Consider the following 17,768-nt stretch of genomic DNA (forward strand, 5'->3'; position numbering starts at 1 on the left):
CTGCTAGGTTGGCAGGCGCTGGGACCGAACAACGGGAGCGCACCCTGCCGCGGGGATTTGAACCGCCGACCTTTCGATCGGCAAGCCCTAGGCGCTGAGGCTTTTACCCACAGTGCCACCCGGTCCCTTTACATGAGTAGAATGTGCCCATTTATTTAAAATGCATCTCTGGGTTATTTGTGGGGCCTGCCTGGTGTTTTTACATGAGTAGAAAGTGTGCTTTTATTTAAAATGCATCTCTGGGCTATTTGTGGGCCATAGGAATTCGTTCATTTCCCCCCCAAAAAATTATAGTCCGGCCCCCTCCCCAAGGTCTGAGGGACAGTGGACCAGCCCCCTGCTGAAAAAGTTTGCTGAGCCCTGGCATAGCCGCTTAGGGGCATGGATCAGCACGTGCAGCCTGCAGCTGGGGGCAAAGCGAGCCACTCACAGGGGTGAAGTGAGTCACCGATGGCGGACATTCAGCACATCACCCACCCGCGACTGCTCAATGTCACCCCCCTCAGCGAAGACACCCGGGGCGGTCTGCCCCCACGGCCCCCCTCTTCCTCCGCCCCTGATCTCAGGCATTGTACAGTCCCTAGGACCCTTGATCAGAACAAGGCATTCAGGGTGGGTGAGGTGGCATTACAGATTGCCTTCTCTGCTTCCACGGTGCTGTTCCTTAATGCCCTCTGTCAGAGTAAGGCATTGTTGGGTGGGAGGCCCTGAAGGGCATTGGCACACCCTTGTGCAGGTGGAGCAGGTGGAGCAGCAAGGGAACATAGGAGGGTGCCTTATATTGAGTCGGAGAATTGGTCCATATGGTTCAGTATTGTCTACCCTGATTGGCAGCAGCTCTCCAGGATTGCAGACAGACAGGAGTCTCTCCCAGTCCTACCTGGAGATGCTGGGGTTTGAACCTGGGACCTCCTGCTCTCAAGGCAGATGCTCTACCACTGAGCTATGATGGAAGAATGCCTTGTGTAAGCACCGATGGCAGTTTCTGCACAAATCTTTTTTAGACTGAAGTCCAGTTGCTCCTGAGCAGAGGTTACAGCTGAGCTATGCGGGTTCAAAATTAATTTCCCTGCTTGTAAAAGGCCACCAGCTCACAGCAGGTAAAATAAGTAGTCAAACTGTATTAACTTCAAGAAGTCCCCTGTGAACCATGCATGGTGGATAGTGCCCAGGTTAGTTCATTCCTCATTTCCAAATACAGTAGAAACAAAATGAATTAGGGAAACTGGGGATTTATAGATGAGCCAGGTGGCTCGCCTCTGAGTCTCCACACCACCTAAATACTTGATGGTGTTTAACAACTACTGCCTAGCCACAAATGCCCCCTTTTGGAGAAAGGTACTAGAAAGGGTTATGGTGATGCAATTGCAGGCATTCTTGGAGGAAACAGATTATTTGGTTCAAATATTGGTTCATTCAAATATTGGTTCAGACCTGTGTTGTAAGAAGAAGAATACAGTGGAACCTCGGTTGTCAAACGCTTTGGAAGCAGAACAATTTGGAAGTCGAACGCCGACAACCATTTTCGAACAAGCCTCAGAAGTTGAACGGCTTCCAAGGCGTGTTTCTCCATTTCTTAAAAGGAATTTGCCAAGCGGCCATTGCACCTCAGTTGTCGAACGTTTCAGAAGTTGAACCGTCTTCCGGAACGGATTACGTTCGACAACCGAGGTTCCACTGTATATTATGTAGCCTGTTGAAGGACAGTAAACAGGAAACCAGTCTAGCTTCTCCAGGGAGGAAGGACCAGAGTTTGGGATCAGCCACCAAGGAGGCCCTCTTTTACATCCCCACCAAATGTCCCTGTGAGGGTGGTGGGGCAGAGAAGTGCTTCCCTCCCAAGAAATCAGAAGTGGGCAGATTCATATGAGGGAATGTGGTTCTTTAGATAGCTTAGAGCTATGCTGTGTTGGGTTTTATAGGTCATGACCAGCTCTTACTGTCAGAAAGTTCTTCCTGGTGTTTACTTGGAATCTCTTTTCTTGTAACTTGAAGCTATTTGTTCAGGCCATACCCTCTGGAGCAGCAGCAACAAGCCTGCTTCATGTTCCATGTGACAGCCCTTCAGATATTTGAAGATGACTATTGATGGAAGGTATCATGAGATGAGTGCCTCTTGGACTCCTCAACAATGGGGTGCTACAGGGCATCACCTCACCTCAAATGCTATTTAACAATGACAAACCTAGACAGCTTGGGAGAAAAGCAATGACAAACCAATGACAAACCTAGACAGCATCTTAAAAAAGCAGAGACATCACCTTGCCAACAAAGGTCCGTATAGTAAAAGCTATGGTTTTCCCAGTAGTGATGTATGGAAGTGAGAGCTGGACCATAAAGAAGGCTGATCACTGAATAATTGATGCTTTTGAATTATGGTCTGGAGGAGACACTTGAGAGTCCCATGGACTGCTAAGTAACCATAATCCCTCTAGAGGGTTTTTTGGGACATTACAAGAATGGCTGCAAGTGGAAAAATACTCATTGAGCTGAACAGGACTTTTTATCTCCTGGGAAAGCTTCAAGAACAAAATGATATTTTGGCTACAAGGGCGACTACATTGTATGAAACAGTAAATAAATTTACTGAAACTGGAAGGGACTTGACTCAAGTCTTTGTCACTGAACAAAAAGTCCTTGTAGCGGAACAAAAAGTTTTTGCAGCTCAGCAGGAAGAGAAATTTGAGGAATCTGAGAAAGTGGAACAAGAGATATATGATGATCTGGAGGGAAATGAAGGAGGAGTTACAATGCCGCAGAAGACTAAGGAAGGCCAGAGGCCTGTTAGGAAGGACATAAAGGAAAACAAGAACTGGATGATGAAAACTTGGTTTGAATTGGACAATGAGGTATGGAGAGATCTCCTTATGCTGAAGACCTATGGATTACAAATTTGATCAAGATGGAAGTTGGAGCTTTTGGGACATTTAGTTTCAAAAAGAGTAAGAAACAAGATTTGAGCTCCACTTTTAAATACAGAGGTCTGGCTGGAAGAAAAATGGACATTATTGAGACAGAGCTTCTCCGAGATTTGGTGTTTGATATAAAGGACTATCAAGAAGACTGGCAAAGGGGAACTGAGAGAGAATTAAGAGCCTCGGATGTGAGATCTCCAGGCTGAGAGCAGATAGACTGATGGACATGGGGGATCGAAACCGGGAAAGGGGGGTTGGAGCATGGGAATCCAAAGGGTGTACAACTATATTTTGATTTTTTCTTTTCTTTCTTATTTTGTTTTCTTATGAGTATAAAAATGGGGAATTCGTGGAAGGGAATTGGGGTCGACCTTAGAAAAATATTTTAATGTATAAAGAATGAGGTTTATAAGGTAAAATTGGTTATATAAAATGAATTAAATATAATGAACTAAATACAATAAGGTTAAAAATTGGGGATAAGAACTTGTTGAACCAAATAAGTGGAATTGGAATATAAGAAGGGGAGGGGAAGTCTTGGAAATATGTCACTGAAAATAAGGTTTAAAACATGAATGTTTTGTTTTTTTCTGGATTTTTCTGAAAACCTCAATAAATATGTTATTAAAAAAAGAGAGAGAGAGTCCCATGGACTGCAAGAAGATCAAACTTATCCATTCTTAAGGAAATCAGCTCTGAGTGCTCACTGGAAGAACAGGTCCTGAAGCTGAGGCTCCAAGACTTTGGCCACCTCCTGAGAAGAGAAGACTCCCTGGAAAAGACCCTGATGTTGAGAAAGATGGAGGGCACAAGGAGAAGGGGATGACAGAGGACGAGATGGTTGGACAGTGTTCTCGAAGCTAAGAACATGAGTTTGACCAAACTGCAGGAGGCAGTGGAAGACAGGAGTGCCTGGTGTGCTCTGGTCCAGGAGGTCACAAAGAGTCGGACACGACTAAATGACTAAACAACAACATGAAGCTGTTGGCAGCGTCCATAAGGAGATTTGGTGTCCTCGACAGGTACACAATGATGATACACATTTCTATTTCTCTGTAACACCTAAAATAGGAATGGCTGTGTAAGTTGGTGTCTGGATGTAATTGAGGCCTGGATCGGGAGTTAATAAACTGACTCTGAATCCTGGCAAGACAGAAGCACTATGGGCAAGTGGTTCCCAGCTCTGATAAGTGAATAATTTGCCTGGCCTGAATGGAGTCACATTTTCTCTGAGCAGCTACATAGTCAGGGGTTACTCCTAAATCCAGCAATGTACCTGGAGATGTCATCAGTGGTTAGGAATGCCTTGTCCCAGCTTCAGCTGGTAAAATAGTTATGACTGTTCATGGATTGAGATAGCCACTGGCCACCACTGTCATTGGTAACCTCAAAGTTGCAATGACCTCTATGTGCGGCTGGTATGGGTGAATCTGCCCATGAAAGTTTCTCTCAGTTTCCCATTTTTACAATCTTAAATTCAGTTCTTCACGTGCCCACATTGGTGGGTGTGTGGCTGTGTGATCTATTTATCTATCAAAATGAAAATTCATCAGCATTTGGGTGCAAGTTTGTCCAGTGACATTCACTGTTGTGCCACACCATGCCCAGTGGTGTGAATGAAATTTTGTGGCATCTGAATATAGACTGCATTTTTAATCAAGGTCTATATTGACTTATATTTTGATCAGGTTCATAAAGTCTAAAATGGGCTTAAATTCACAAATGTTTCATGCCAGGCAGAGAAAACCTTGGCCATTCTCCTAAGACAAGGGGCCCCCCTTGATTTATAGCAGAAAACAATTCTCAAAGTCGTAAAAGCTGGAATTACAGGCTGAAGACCAAGGTTACACAGACCCTACTTAATTAAGAGTGGGTAAACAGTAAAATGATACCCTGGGCCTCTCTTAAACTTGAGCCACAGGACAAAAGGCCAAGAGCACACGGAAAACAAAACAACTGGCTGGAGAAGGAGGGGAGTGTAAACAGGGGAATAGATTTTTTTCTTCACTTTTACTTTGAGGCTGTAAACTGTTCCTTCCTTTTACTTTGAGGAGATTTATCCTTCTAAAAAGCTATATATGTTATGTATGAAATATGCTGGCTTAAATGTAATTATGCAAAGGATTTAAGAAATGCTAGATTCTTATTTCATATAGTTGTAAGAGTTGTATTTAAGTCAGCTCCCCTGCCAGACAAGAAGACGCTATCTGGGCGCTCCTGATATATAGTTGTCAGACATTTGTTTAGAAACCTTCAAAATGAAGGAGATCTTTCAATGTTGATGTGAAACTCAAGATCCTTGACATATGTTTAAGATAAAAATTTAAGATTAACCATTTGTTTTAGAAGGCAATAGGGCAAGGAGGGCAAGAGGTGAGCTGGTAATTAAGATTCCATGTAAGATATATTATTACTTATTTGTCATTTATATATAGCTCTTTGTCTCCCTTATAAGGATAGAAGGAAATGGGTGTATCTTTTTGTGATTAGTTATAGCAATCAGCCAATAGGAAATCCAACCAGGCTGGTTGGACAGATGCAGCCACAGGAGGAGCGAAGGGGGCTGGATTAAGGAAATATAAGTGCTGGCCATAATGGCAGGAGGCCAGGCCAGAGCTTGGTAACCATATACCACTGTGCCTCTCATTTATTTGTCTGACAAATAAATTATTATTTTAATTTCTCTATTGCTGCGTTGAATATTTCATTCCAGCTAAGCGTTAACCACAAGCAGGGTGCTACATTTTATGGTGCTCCTGTGACTCGGATAAGTGGTCTGCTGGAACGCAGCCCCTTCGCTCTACTGAGCAGGGTACAAGAGAGAGGATCTCTAAACTGCCTACCCAGCGCGCATGGAAAAAATTTTTCCAGGGGAACGCAGCAGTCTCGTCTGTCTGATACCCTGCTCACTGGCGGCGACGGACCGGGGGGAAACGGAACCAACCAAGGGGTAAGTGCACAAAGGGATTTTTGGCCCTCCAATTAATTGGGAGGAAGAGAAGTCTTGATCAAACTTCTGCGTCTCAGTAAGTGGGAACTGAGTACGCTAGGTGGTTGGGTATATCAGATGGTGGTCTGGTGGGGGGAAAGGGAAGAATGGGAGGTAGAGTGTGGTGAAGTATCTTGCGCATTGTATGTGTGAGAAAGTACAGAGCAATCTGTAGCTGACCTGAGTGTGGAGTGGGTAGTACTTCGGTTCCCAGTGAGGCGACTCCATCTGGGCAAGGAAACCCACGAAGCGTGTGTGTGAGTGACTGAGTGGATACTTCACAGGGCCATACAATGGGAGTTGGGGGTTCAAAGGGGGGAAATACACCTCTTGAATGTATGTTAAATAATTTTAAGAAAGCCTTCTCAGGGGCATATGGAGTCAAAATGACGCCAGAGCGCTTGAGAACGTTATGTGAACTAGAATGGCCAAAACAAAATACTGGATGGCCATCTCAGGGAACTTTTGATATAAATTTAGTAAGCAAACTTTGGTCTAACATCACCAAAGAAACTGGAGGGTGCCCAGAACAATTTTCATATATAGATTCCTGGCTGAGCACATTAAATAAAAATCCTCCATGGATAAGGGAATGCAAAGTCCAACGATGCAAATTATTGGCTGTAAAAGCCGAAGCTAGGAAAGGAATCTTGCCAAATAAACTCAAACCCATTTTTGAGGGACCAGAGGAAGAGGTGTTTCCACCTCCACTCTATGCTCCACATCGAAGGGAGCCTAATTCAAACCCTCCACCAGTTGTAACCCCAAGACAAGAAAGTGGAACGAATAATGGGGGTAGAGACACAGAACTTGACTCCTTGATAGATTATGATAAATATCTTCAGGAGGCATTGGAGTCCTATAATGAAGCCCAAGCAGAAGTGGTTATTCCATCTGTGAGTCCCAGTAGAACTCCATCTACAGTCTCTTTTAGTGGAACAACTGATTGCCTACCCCAAACCCCTGTACATCCAAGTCCTAGAGAATTATTACAGAAGTTACAGGGAGACCTTAATCGGTCAGCAAGCAATACAGCCAGGCGTATTAAGCTGCTAAAAGAACGCCTTGGGACAAATACCATCCCCTATGATTTGAGGCCCCTAGAGCAAAGTGAAGAAAAAGGTCACGTAGTAGCCCCTCTCAGAAGAGTATTTGATGCACTTGAGGAGCCTGTGCTGGTTAATGGGCAACCTGGACCACGGCCACCTCGAACTTCGACCCTGCAATGTATTCCATTCACAACTACAGTCTGATGAATTGGAAAATGCCCCATCTTTCGCAGAAAAACCTCAGACTATGATGGACTTCGTGACCTCAATAGTAAATACTCATAGTCCTACTTGGACAGATTGTCGCCAGCTCCTGAATACTCTCTTCACCACTGAGGAAAGGAGAGACATAATTGAAAAGGCACAGATATATTTGCGTGAGCAGGCCAGAGTGGGAAATATTTATAATATTGACCGTCATCTCCAGGACAACTTTCCCTTGGAAGATCCTAATTGGGATCCAAACAATGCGATTCACCTGGCCAGGCTTACCACCTACCGCCAGACGCTTGTGCAAGGTATCTGCAGGGCATGCCAGAAGCCCACTAATATGTCTAAAGTCTCAGAAGGGTAGATGTGTTACCCACAAAAAGACTTAAGTTGTCACCTTTTGAGCTCCTGTATGGGAGGCCGCCCTCCTTTGTTCAGGATATTCCAACTGACCTCAAACAAATAGGAGACCATGTGACACAGGGACAAGTGCAATCTCTCTCCCGTGTTTTTGTCTCTCTCCCGTGTTTGTTTGTTTTTTTTATCTTAACAGGTGGGCCCTCAAGCACACGCCGTGCAGCATTGCTGAGCAGATTCATCAGCTCCAGGCTGGCATAGCATATGGGTGAAAGAGTGGAAACGTGATCCACTTGCACCTAAGTGGCGTGGACCTTACACCGTCTTGCTCTCTACTCCAACAGCGGTGAAGGTAGCTGAGGTGACCCCCTGGATTCATCACTCCCGTTTGAAGAAGTCCGAAGGCAGTTGGACGTGCAAAGGTGACCCCTCTAATCCTTTAAAACTGACTCTCTCCAAAAACCCCTGTATCTAGCCCTACGGGGAACGGGCTAGGTCACGGGCAACATTAGACGACCGGCCTGCTGCAGCCACAATCTGGAAGCTGGCTGACCTGCGCACGCCTGAAGCTTGAGGAGCATCTGAACCAGCGATTGTGAAAGGGAAGATTCTCTTATACAATTGATTGACTGCCCCCTTGTGGAACAATTATCAGAGATATTACACATTGGGGATCCTTGGGATATATGTTTTGGTCTTGGTGGTTCCCCATTTCTGTCACTGGGGGAATTATATTGGGACTAATAGTTTTATGCTATCACAATAAGGTAATCTTTTGTGGAAGGAATGCATATGCTAGACATCAACATGATTTTATTATTAATCCTGATCCCTTGGTAAGGGGAAGGGTCCTTGAATCTGACCAAATTTGCTAAATATGGATTCAGCTATGACCACAATATGTGGGTAGGTTTAGCTGAAATGGTAGCCAATGTTGCAAATAGGACCAATTGCCTTGTTTGCTCTCTTGGGCCAGATGATTCAGAGGGAGGTATGCCCTTATTACCGATACCATTAGATGCCATTGGTATGGTAAGCGAAATGCCACACCAAACAGAAATACAGAATTTCCCCGGATGGAACTCAACTAAACCATTACGAGTTATACCTGTACAAGGGGAATTCTGTGTACATAAATCATCAGATGCAGCTGATTCTACTATGATAGGCTCTTCTCATTGTCACTATACTTGGGATTATATTAAGAATAGTCATACCTGGGCACACGGTACTACCTATCGAACTCGGAATACCTTGCCCTGTGCACCTCCTTTTATTCATGCATGGAAAGTGGTATGGAACATAACTGTGACAGAAAAAGGCAATCTAACATACTGCACTGTGAACTCTCTGCCTCTTTTGATATTTTCGCCTTCTGTACTCCACGTACCAAAAACCTCAGACCCGATGGTTGTGGTGGATATGTGGAGAATGGGCATACAAGAAACTCCCTTCCAAATGGAGTGGGACTTGTTTCCTGGGATGGGTATTACCACCAATGTGGATTTGCCCACTAGTTCAGCTAAGCGAACACGAAGGAATGCTGATATTTCTCGTATAGCAGGAGGAAGTACCCAAAGTTGGAGCGGTACTGATGATTGGCCGCCAGAGCGCATTATAGCCTATTATGATCCTGCCTCCTGGAATCCTGGTGAGCTCATACAAGGGGCACGGGATCCTATTTATAATCTAAACAGAATAATTCAATTACAAGCAGTAGAGGAACTTGTAACCAATGCAACGGCCCAGAGTTTGAGACTTATTGCACAACAGTTGGATGAAAGTAGAGCCCCATTTTGCAGCTGAAAATGGGAATGGATTATGTACTTGCCAAGCAGGGAGGTCTATGTGGAGTCTTGAACTTGACAGGGAATGCCTGTTGCTTTAACATTTCTGATAATGGTGAGGCAATCCGTGTGTTGGCCACAAGGAAGGATGGGATATGGGATGGCTCACCAATTGGTTACCTAATGTCACAGGACTCAAAGGGATACTATTGTCTTGCTTGTTTTTCTTGACAGTAGTGGTAATGGTTTTATGTATGATGCCATGTATCATTTCATGTTTTAGAAGTACAATTAGCAAGATGGTTTCAAATGAAACTTTACCTCATATCATGGCCCTATACAGAGCCTTACCTCAGGAATGTGGCATAAGATCAAGCTATCAAGGACCTTGGTGTGAAGCAAGGTCCTTGAGCTTGAAAGGGGGGAATGTGGCATCTGAATATAGACTGCATTTTTAATCAAGGTCTATATTGACTTATATTTTGATCAGGTTCATAAAGTCTAAAATGGGCTTAAATTCACAAATGTTTCATGCCAGGCAGAGAAAACCTTGGCCATTCTCCTAAGACAAGGGGCCCCCCTTGATTTATAGCAGAAAACAATTCTCAAAGTCGTAAAAGCTGGAATTACAGGCTGAAGACCAAGGTTACACAGACCCTACTTAATTAAGAGTGGGTAAACAGTAAAATGATACCCTGGGCCTCTCTTAAACTTGAGCCACAGGACAAAAGGCCAAGAGCACACGGAAAACAAAACAACTGGCTGGAGAAGGAGGGGAGTGTAAACAGGGGAATAGATTTTTTTCTTCACTTTTACTTTGAGGCTGTAAACTGTTCCTTCCTTTTACTTTGAGGAGATTTATCCTTCTAAAAAGCTATATATGTTATGTATGAAATATGCTGGCTTAAATGTAATTATGCAAAGGATTTAAGAAATGCTAGATTCTTATTTCATATAGTTGTAAGAGTTGTATTTAAGTCAGCTCCCCTGCCAGACAAGAAGACGCTATCTGGGCGCTCCTGATATATAGTTGTCAGACATTTGTTTAGAAACCTTCAAAATGAAGGAGATCTTTCAATGTTGATGTGAAACTCAAGATCCTTGACATATGTTTAAGATAAAAATTTAAGATTAACCATTTGTTTTAGAAGGCAATAGGGCAAGGAGGGCAAGAGGTGAGCTGGTAATTAAGATTCCATGTAAGATATATTATTACTTATTTGTCATTTATATATAGCTCTTTGTCTCCCTTATAAGGATAGAAGGAAATGGGTGTATCTTTTTGTGATTAGTTATAGCAATCAGCCAATAGGAAATCCAACCAGGCTGGTTGGACAGATGCAGCCACAGGAGGAGCGAAGGGGGCTGGATTAAGGAAATATAAGTGCTGGCCATAATGGCAGGAGGCCAGGCCAGAGCTTGGTAACCATATACCACTGTGCCTCTCATTTATTTGTCTGACAAATAAATTATTATTTTAATTTCTCTATTGCTGCGTTGAATATTTCATTCCAGCTAAGCGTTAACCACAAGCAGGGTGCTACAATTTAGCATGACACAGTGGTACAGTGGTACCTCGGGTTAAGTACTTAATTCGTTCTGTTCTTAACCTGAAACTGTTCTTAACCTGAAGCACCACTTTAGCTAATGGGGCCTCCTGCTGCCCCCACACCGCCGGAGCACAATTTCTGTTCTCATCCTGAAGCAAAGTTCTTAACCTGAAGCACTATTTCTGGGTTAACGGAGTCTGTAACCTGAAGCGTAAGTAACCGGAGGTACCCCTGTATATTGGTCAAAGAGCCACAGTTCCATAATCCAACAGGTACTGCAGTGGGAAAGGAATGTTAGAAAATGGGACAGAAGTGCTGGCATTACAGTGGTGCCTCGCAAGACGAAATTAATCCGTTACGCGAGTCTCTTCGTCTTGTGGTTTTTTCGTCTTGCGAAGCACGGCTATTAGCGGCTTAGCGGCTATTAACGGCTTAGCGGCTTTAAGAAAAAGGAAACAAACTCGCAAGAACTCGCAAGACGTTTCATCTTGCAAAGCAAGCCCATAGGGAAATTCGTCTTGCGGAACGACTCAAAAAATGGAAAACTCTTTCGTCTAGCGAGTTTTTTGTCTTGCGAGGCATTCGTCTTGCGGGGCACCACTGTATAGTTAGGAAAACTAACACATTATTCCCATGTCTGAATGCACACATGGAACATGGGGTGGTGGAAGAGTATGACTATTACTGGGCCAACATCACCTTCAATTCCTTCCTTGCTTCAGAAATAAGCCTTTCAGCATCCAATGACTTCCTTTCCCATTGGTCCAAGGTCATAGCATCTCGCAGACGGCATTGAAGTCGAGCTCCATTATTTCAAGTTGCGCTAGTAAGAATGGTAGTTCCTCCAACTGTTACATTTTACTTTTGTGACCTATCGTCTGTCCTCCACGCCCCAAGAAAGCTCTTTCCAACGGGAGAACTGAGTCATTTTTATTCAGTTCGATAGCAAGGGTGAAATAGCACCTTGTCACCTGCCTTTTGTAGATTTTGCAGGCCAAAAAAAAAAAATTATAAATGGGCTGACATTAATAGCTGGCTAGAATTTACTGTTGTGTTGGTTGCTGGTGTTGAGAATGTTTTGATATGGCAGATGAAATATCTGCTGCCGTCGCCTTAGTTGGGATTTAACTGGAGAGGTTTGGCATGTATTTTTTTGTTTTTATCTTCCTAAAAGAATGCTTTCCTGTGTGTTTCCAGGTTTTATGGTGTTTCCTCATGCCCCTTGTTCATTCCTCTTCTCCCACCCCTGTCTGCTGGCATTTTCTTTACGACACTGTGAGCAGATATAAGGCTCATGAGTTGGAGAGAACAGCTCTGGAGAGAAAGATCTCCAACGAGCCTCTTTCTCCACATGCTGTTGCGTTTTAAACAGAACCGAACCAAATATTCACAGAGCAAAGCTGTCTCTGTGCCACTGCAGTTAACAACAGCACAAAAGAGCACAGCGGTTGAAGATCCTGCTGAAAGCCTGAGGGCCCCGTTCCTGCCTCGATCTACCTGGCCCATAGCAGGGCCTGACAGGCTTCATAAGGACTGCTGCTGCCCAGCAAAGAAGGCTTCCACTTTTAAATTGTTTTTATATTCTTTTAAATTGTTTTTTAAGTGTTGCAATGTTTTTTAACTGGGCTGCGTAAGGGCACTTGGTGGGATGTGCCTGGGAGGAGAGGAGCGGGGGAGAGTAGGGGGAGGCCCAATTACGGTGGTTCTGGGTAGGGGAAGGTACAGCATGGGAGGAGGGGTAGGCTGGGTAAGGGACACACGGCCAAGGCTCTTCCAACCTGGGAAATTGTGGTTGTCATATCAGCCAGCCCTCATGTCTGCAACTGCTGCTGTTGAATGCCAGGCCGGCCCAGAATAAAATCTCCCTCATCCACGATCTGACTATGGATGAAGAGGCTGATCTGTCATGTATCACTGAAACCTGGGTGGGTGAACAAGGTGGAGTTATCACCCAGCTGTGCCCACCTGGGTATGCAGTGCAGCATCAGGTCAGACTCAAGGGTTGGGGAGGAGGAGTTGCTGTGGTCTATAGAGATTCTCTCTCTATTTCCAGGCTCCCTGTCTAGTGTGTGGGAATCTAGAGTGTGTGTTCCTGGCATTGGGCAATCAGGACAGATTAGGGATTCTCCTAGTTTATCGCCCACCTCGCTGCCTGACAGTCTCCCTTCCTGAGCTGAAAGAGCTGGTCTCAGAGGCGGTGTTGAGGACTCCCAGGCTGCTGGTTCTAAGAGACTTCAACATCCATGCCAAGGCAGTTGGCTCTGGGGTGGCTCAGGACTTCATGGCTGCCATGACAACCATGGAGCTGTCCCAACATGTCACCGGCCCAACACGCATGGCAGGCCACACTCTGGACCTTGTTTTTTAAACTGGGCAGGAAGAGGGTGATTTGAAGGTGGGGGACATTGAAATCAGTCCCTTGTCATGGGCAGATCACTTCCTGTTGAGATTTAGGATGTCAGCACCTTTCCTCCTCCACAGAGGTGGGGGACCTATTAGGAAGGTCCACCCTCAGAGGGTGATGGATCCAGTGGGATTCCAAACAGCTCTGGGAGGGTTTTCTGGCTAATATGACTGGTGCTTCCGTTGAAGCCGTAGCCAACCTCTGGCTCGGGCTATTGACATGATCACCCCTGAGCCCCTTCTCCCACTTTCGGGAGCCCGATTGCCCCCCTGGTATACTCCAGAGCTTAGGGCGAGGATTCAAGCTGGGAGACGGCTTAAATGCAAGAGGAGGAAAGATCCAAATGAATGCAACCGAACAATGGTAAGGGCTCATTATTGAGCCTACCTAGTGGCAGTGAAGGCAGCAAAGAAGGCATACTTTGCCGCCTCCATTGCATCCTCATTACCAGCAGAACTTTTCCAGCTTGTACAAGGTCTTTTACAGGCTGGCCCAAAGGAGGTGATAGAACCAACGGTAGCTCACTGTGACTTGTTTGCAAAGTGTTTTGAGGGTAAAGTTGCTTGCATCCACCAAGACCTTGACTTGGTTACAGCAGATGAATCTCATGGGGTACCCAAAGCACAGTCTAGTCCTTCTGTATTAGATGAGTTTCAGTTGGTAAGGCTTGAGGATGTGGACAAGGTGCTTGGATCAGCTAGGGTGACCACTTGTGCTCTAGACCCTTGCCCCTCTTGGCTGATAAAAACCAGCAGGGAGGGAACAGCTGGCTGGACCAGGGAGGTCATCAATGCCCAATAGCCCTTCATCGCGAAGAAAGAAACCTCTTGCAGGGGCTCAATTAGCTCAAGAGCTTTGGTGTAACCTTCAACGCCTCCCTTTCCAGGGAGGTGCAGGTTGCAGCCACAGCAAGGGTGGCATTTTTCCATCTCCGCCATATTAAGCAGTTGGTCCCTTACCTTTCTCACACTGATCTGGCCACAGTGATCCATGCAACGGTCACCTCCAGGCTTGATTATTGTAACTCGCTCCACGCGGGGCTGCCCTTGAAGCTGACCCAGAAACTCCAGCGGGTGCAGAATGCCGCGGCGAGGCTCCTTACGGGGTCCTTGCCGTGGGATCACATTCATCCAGTGCTTTACCAAATTCGCTGGCTCCCGGTGGAGTACAGGAGGTGCTGGTTTTACCCTTAAAGCCCTATGTGCCCTAGGACCCACGTACCTACGGAACCGCTTCTCTTGGTGTGCCCCACTGAGGACCTTAAGGTCCACAAATGACAACACTTTGGAGGTCCCAAGTTGCAAGGTGGTTAGATTGGTCTCAACTAGGGCCAGGGCCTTTTCAGCACTGGCTCTGACTTGGAGACTAGGGCCCTGCGGGACTTGACATCTTTCCGCAGGAACTGCAAGACAGAGCTGTTCCGCCTGGCCTTTGGTTTGGACTCAGTCTGACCCTTATGTTTCCCTCCCCTTATGGTTTTGATCTATGGGCTACTACTAAAATGAGGCTGCATTTTAAATTGCATTTTAACCTGTATTTTAAATTGGTTCCCCCTCCCCCTATTATGTTTTTATTGTAATTTTACTGGTGTTAGCCACTCTGAGCCTGGCTCTGGCCTGGGAGGGCGGGGTATAAATAAAAAAAATATTATTATTATTTATTATTATTTACAAGAGGGGATGGTCCTTGCCTGTTTGAAGGAGGCAGTGGTAAAACACTTCTTAATTCATAAAATTAAGATTCAGAAAACCTAACTAACTACCGGCCAGTTGCTAATCTCCCTTTCCTGGGCAAGGTTTTAGAGCGAGTGGTTGCAGACCAGATTCAAGCGCTTTCAGAAGAAACGGATTTTCTGGGTCCATTTCAGTCTGGGTTGAGGCCTGGTTTTGGCACAGAAACTGCTTTGGTCGCCCTGTATGATGACCTCTGTCAAGAGAGAGACAAGGGAAACATGTCCCTGTTAATTGTTCTCGACCTCTCAGCGGTTTTTGATACCGTCAACCATGGTATCCTTCTGGAGCAACTGTCCGAACTAGGAGTGGGTGGCACTGCTTTGCGGTGGTTCCAGTCCTACTTGAATGGTTGTTCCCAGAGGATGTTACTTAGGGAGTGCTTTTCAGCCCCGAGGAACCTTCAATGTGGGGTTCCGCAGGACTCAATCCTATCCCCCATGTTGTTTAACATCTACATGAAACTGCTGGGTGGGGTTATTTGTGGGTTTGGAGTACATTGTCAACAGTATGCTGATGATACTCAGCTCTATTTCACCTTTACATCTGCAGGTAAGGCAGTGGAAATGCTGGACCAGTGTCTTGCCTCGGTAATGGACTGGATGAGAGCCAGTAAACTGAAGCTCAACCCAGATAAGACCGAGGCAATGTTAATGAGTGGTTTCCTAGACCAGATGGATGGGAGGTCACCTGCTCTTGATGGGGTTACACTTCCTCTGAAGGAGCAGGTTCGTAGCATGGGGGTTCTCCTGGATCCTTTGCTGTCACTTGAGGCTCAGGTGGCCTCAGTGGCCCGGAGTGCCTTTCATCAGCTTCGGCTGGTGGCTCAGCTACGCCCCTATCTGGACAGGGATAGCCTAACTACGGCTGCTTTGGTCGCCCTGTATGATGACCTCTGTCAAGAGAGAGACAAGGGAAACATGTCCCTGTTTCTGCTCTGGTAACTTCAAGGTTAGATTACTACAATGTGATATATGTAGGGCTGCCTCTGAAGATGGTTCGGAAACTTCAGCTGGTGCAGAATTCATTTTTAATCTTTTGTTGGAAGCCACTCAGAGTGGCTGGGGAAACCCAGCCAGATGGGCGGGGTATAAATAATAAATTATTATTATATTATTATTCCATCATCTCCTTCCAATTTTGGTCATACAAAAGCATGCTGGGAATTGGAGTCTGACAACATCTGAAAGTTGGAGGAAGTTGGAGGAAGTTGGTGTAGACAAGACCAAGTCAAGCCCCATTGACACTACAGTGGTACCTCGGGTTACATACACTTCAGTTTACAGACTCTGCTAACTCAGAAATAGTACCTCAGGTTAAGAACTTTGCTTCAGGATGAGAACAGAAATCGTGCTCCGGCCCCTTTAGCTAAAGTGGTGCTTCAGGTTAAGAACAGTTTCAGGTTAAGAACAGTCCTCTGGAACGAATTAAGTACTTAACCTGAGGTACAACTGTACTGTATATCTTTAATATGGTATGGCCACAGAACCTGGAGACAGACTGTCAGAATTTGGACCCACAGCTGTGACCAGAAGAGGAATGATCACTGGGAGGAGTGTAGAGAGAAACGCCATGGTGCATCTGCAGCGGCACAACCAGACACCTTCATCTGCCTCACCTTCAACAAAACATGTCTCTCCCATATCAGTCTCTACACTTCTGCATGTGTTGTAACTCTTCAATGGTTTGGTTTCATCCCCAAAAGCACACTCCTCCGCTGTCTCCCGAGACAGATGGATGCCAGTCAACCATATCACTTTAAACAGCCATGGCTTCCCCCAAGGAATCATGGGAACTGTAGTTCACTAAGGTTGCTGAAAGTTGTCAGGGCACCCCTCACAGAACCACAATTCCCACAGTGATATCATGGCACTTTAAACAGTATGGCTTCCACCAGAGAATGATGGGAGCTGTAGTAGGTTAAGGGTGAAAAGAGTTGCCAGGAGATCACAAGCGGCACAGAGCTATAACTCTCAGGGTAGTTAAACTATCAATCCCTGATCCCACATGATTCTGGAACCTGTGAGGACTCCCCACCATCACCACCAAAACCTTCTCCTCATATCCCAGACCCACAAAGAAGACTCATGAGAGAAGACATTGGAATAACGCTTATTATTATTAATATAACAAAGTGAAGGAATTACAGGACAATTTGACTAGATGAACAGAATTCAGAAAGTAAAGGGAAGGTGGGGATTCTGACTAATTCTGGTAGGTAAGCATCCCTCCGGGGCGCAGGTGGCACTGTGGGTTAAACCACAGAGCCTAGGACTTGCCAATCAGAAGGTTGGCTGTTCGAATCCCCGCGATGGGGTGAGCTCCCGTTGCTTGGTCCCAGCTCCTGCCAACCTAGCAGTTCGAAAGCACGTCAAAGTGCAAGTAGATAAATAGGTACCGCTCCGGCGGGAAGGTAAATGGCGTTTCTGTGCGCTGCTCTGGTTCGCCAGAAGTGGCTTAGTCATGCTGGCCACATGACCCGGAAGCTGTACGCCGGCTCCCTTGGCCAATAAAGCGAGATGAGCGCCGCAACCCCAGAGTTAGTCACAACTGAACCTAATGGTCAGGGGTCCCTTTACCTTTACCTTTAAGCATCCCTCCAGATGATGCTGTGTGCTTGTGATGCAGTCACAATTTGTGACTTCCCCGAAAAGGGAGGGAAGGAAATGTCTCCTCCGTACTTGGTAAACCTTGGCTATGAACATAACACATGCACCCAGATCACCCCACTGTCCAGAAGTCACTTAAAATGTGTGTGCCATTGGGTGTGATGTGAC

The 17,768-nt window shown here is 45.6% G+C and overlaps 1 pseudogene; it reads left to right on the plus strand.

Moving 5' to 3' along the window:
- The first annotated feature begins 450 nt into the window (after positions 1–450).
- Positions 451–14,062, plus strand: LOC144329180 (uncharacterized; annotated as a pseudogene).
- The last annotated feature ends 3,706 nt before the right edge of the window (positions 14,063–17,768 follow it).

This window comes from Podarcis muralis, chromosome 11, assembly GCF_964188315.1.
Source record: "Podarcis muralis chromosome 11, rPodMur119.hap1.1, whole genome shotgun sequence".
Lineage (NCBI taxonomy): Eukaryota > Metazoa > Chordata > Lepidosauria > Squamata > Lacertidae > Podarcis > Podarcis muralis.